The following is a 3,475-nucleotide window of genomic DNA, read 5'->3' as shown; positions in this document are numbered from 1 at the left end:
TTCAAATCTTCTGCTAGCCCTTGAGCATCCAGCCAGAGTTTTGTAGATCAGCCTCTGGGGCCACCCGGAATTTGTCCTTTGTCCTGCAGCCTGTCTGCTCAGGAGACACTGTGTGCCTCGGCAGTCCGGCCCCTGAGACCAGCTAGCCCCACTCCGTGTGCCCAGAAGCCCCAGACATACAAACTGGCCGGGCTTCTGTCTGCTTACATTGCTTCTTCTCCCTCCTCTCTCCTCCCACCTTCCAGCCCTTCTAGGCAAGGGCTCTATTTAAACAGTAACTGATGGCACATTGCTGTCTGATGCCAGTGCCTCATCCCATGCCCGCTCCAGCCCACAGTCTGCAGGACCCTCTGGGCCCTGCTAATAGGCGCCAATGAGTCCTCTACCAGAGACATGTCAGCTGCAGACAATCACCGAAGGCTCTACTGGTCCAGCCAAACGCCTGCAGCCTCCCGGGCGCCATCCTGGCCTCTGAGCCTGCCAGATGTGACTTGGGAAAGTCAATCAAGGAGACTGACAGCAAAGAGAGACTGAAAACAAACAAGGCAAAGCCTTTTCTGATGGAGCCAGATGGAGACCCTAGGGAATCAGGCAGAGTAAACAAACATCAAGTAAACAAAGCCTTCTTCAGCTAAAACAACAGAGAAGGGACCTTTTTTTCCATATGTGAATATTTTCATTATAGAAGTAACATAAAGCCGCATCACACTGTCCTTCTGTGTCCTTGTAGGTCAATCTCTAGCTGAAGAGAAGGCCCTTTCTCTACCCCTCATATATATATTCTACAGATCCCCCGAGGCCTATTTCAAAGGCAATGTTCTCTAGGGAACCTTCCTTATCCCAGCTCCCTCTGACACCACCCAGTGAAAACAAACATACCTCCTTCAGGTTTTCGTTTCCTATTTCTCGGATCATATTGTCAGATAGAATGGAGCTATCTGCACGCTAACCTTACAGGCCAGCCTTTGAGGACATTCAAGAGATTCTGGTTCCCTGTCCTTCTGTTCCCACTACCTGACACACAGTGCAGGCCAGTGAGAATAAGCGAATAAAAAGACCAATCATTCGCTCAGTCCATATGCAGTCATCGTACATAGGGGAATGACGGGCACTGAACTAGGCAGCAGCATCAACAAGATGAACAAGACAGTGAATTCTTCAGCGCCATGGATCTAGAGTCCGAGAGATCTGCAGTCATAAAGGCAATTACAGCAAAGAGTGGGCCAGAAAGGTGGCTCAGCGAGCAAACGTGTTTGCCACACAGGCCTGATGAGTCGCGGTAGGAGCTTGAAAGCCATGTGAAAGGCAGATACGATGGGGCGCTTCGCTAATCTCCACACTTGGGATGCTGAGGTGGAAGACAGAAAAGAGAATCAATCACCCAGAAGCTCAAAGCCTGGAGGGTACAGCATGGCAAACCCAAGTGGGAAGTGACAGGCAACTCCCGAAAACTGTCTCCTAACCTCTGCACACACTCTAGGCATGTGTGCATGCACACACCTATGCACACATGTGCATACACACATGCATTTGTTTTTTATTTTATTTTTAGAATGATGCAGGGTCAGCAAGCTGGCTTAGTGGGCAAAGGCATTTGCTACCTTGCTGCCAACCCTGATAACAACTGAGCTCAGTTCCCAGAACCCACATCGTAGAAGAAGAGAGCTGACTTCCAGAAGTGGTTCTCTGGTCTCCGCATGTGTGCTGTGGCACATGCATGCACATGCATGCACGCACACACAACAAATGTAAACATAGTGGTGCTCTCGTGACGCACAGACAAGGGAGATGGTGGTATGAAGGAGAGAAGGTCCAGTTTCCCCCACGAAAGGAAAGGCTTCAAGAACAAGATGATGCTGACTTGGCATGCTAGTCTAGAAAGGCATCCAAGGAGGACACATACGAATTTACTTTCTCTATACATTAGCCAGTCTGTAATAATCTTTTATAAAAGCGGAAGACCAGCTACACAGAGGGTGAACGAGAGTCCTGGGGTGAGATGGGAACAAGAAAGACAGGAAGAGCCTTCATGCCACAATGCAGTGACACGTGTGGGAATGGAGGCTAGGGTAGGAACACCTCAGATCATAGGGCATTTCCAAGGGAGTTTTGGGGTGTCGTTGAACTAGTGCTGTCCATTAGATGGGGTTTCCTTAATACCCAGCTGTGCTCAGTCATTGACGGGAACAGCCTCCTGGAGTCATGGGCATAAACAAAGCCAGAAAGGCTGCAGCTGGGGGCCTTGCCAATGGGTGCTCTCCTCAGCATGAGGCTTGAGTACTCATTGCTGACATGATTGCCTTTGACTTAAGTATCAGTAAGAATGTAGGTGAGAGAGTTCTGATGGGGACAAAAAAGAAAAATATCCTAGGATGAGAGACCTTCATAAGCAGAAATGCCAATGCCCAAAACACTGTGGCTAATTCGTGGGCCCGCAGATCACTTAACACGAATGTAGGGGAAGCCAGGGTGTGTACGGAACTGGCTCGTTGGCAGCAGCATAGTTACAGTGAGGAGATGCATGCGGGCAGTGGAGACATGGGCCATGTTGGCATCAGGAAGCATCAGAGCAGATTCACCTCGGGGAGGAGGCTCTGGCAAGAAGGCTCACAGCAGGCAGGCTGGGTGACGAGAAGATCTCAGCAACTTTTCAGGAGAAAGGCCTTCCTGCAAAGGAAAGGAGGTGAGGGGTTAACAAAAGGATGAAGTGTGGGAACGAACGAACAAATACAAGTGGCAAGATGAAAACGAGCTTTACCTCACTCTTGGAGAGCTCTGCAGGTGAGCGCCCCACCTGCCCCCAGCCAGGACAGTCTCGGGCAGATAGGAAAGCAAGCCGGAGCCCAGTTGCAGCCCAGATTCCCAGGAGATGGAGCCATCCTCCGGTGCTCGTTCGTATTTCAGGGCCAGATGGTGTTTGCCTCGCTGACTTCCGGTGCTGATGTCATCTTGCATGCTGGGCTTTTGCTGGCTGTTTTATTTGCTTTATTTCCATTCATTCTCTCCTTGCCCACTTGCGTGCCTCGCACCATGCTCATCACTCTGGCAGGGAGACAACTGGATCTCTCAGCAGGTGCAGTTTACAGAAAGCCAAGGAAACCTAGTTCCCACAGCTGAGCCCTCCGCTCTGGGAAAACACGGCAGTAGGAGCCCTGAGCACAAATAGTAAACACAGTTTCAGTGGAAACCACCGCTGAACAAGTAAAATGGCCAGGACACCAATTCCAGCCACGACTGGAAGGTGAATTTCTGCTCTATTGGCCTTTCTTCTTCCCAGCCTCTGCTACTATCTTGCATGGGACCAACTCTAAAGAGCAAGTTCAAGGATTGTTGACATCCAGGTATGGTCTGGTGTGATTGTTTCCCTGTTTGGGCCACCAGAAAGGACAATAAACTTAGCCATCTGTTCATACCATGCTCAGACCCCAAGTGCTTATCCTAAGCCAAGATTCCATCTTTTTCCCCCTAACCAAAG

The 3,475-nt window shown here is 50.0% G+C and overlaps 1 long non-coding RNA gene across 1 annotated transcript; it reads right to left on the bottom strand.

Moving 5' to 3' along the window:
• Positions 1 to 372: 372 nt before the first annotated feature.
• Positions 373 to 2,920, bottom strand: LOC121447645. Its single transcript, XR_005974195.1, has 3 exons — positions 2,759 to 2,920; positions 2,580 to 2,667; positions 373 to 1,348 (listed from the first exon to the last, which is right to left on the bottom strand). It is a non-coding gene; the product is annotated as an uncharacterized LOC121447645 (long non-coding RNA).
• Between the last annotated feature and the right edge of the window lie 555 nt (positions 2,921 to 3,475).

The sequence above is a fragment of the Microtus oregoni genome, unplaced genomic scaffold (assembly GCF_018167655.1).
Source record: "Microtus oregoni isolate MIOR12 unplaced genomic scaffold, Mior012 000004F_ref0000308, whole genome shotgun sequence".
In the NCBI taxonomy this organism is placed as follows: domain Eukaryota; kingdom Metazoa; phylum Chordata; class Mammalia; order Rodentia; family Cricetidae; genus Microtus; species Microtus oregoni.
This window is presented reverse-complemented; position numbering and strand designations above follow the sequence as displayed.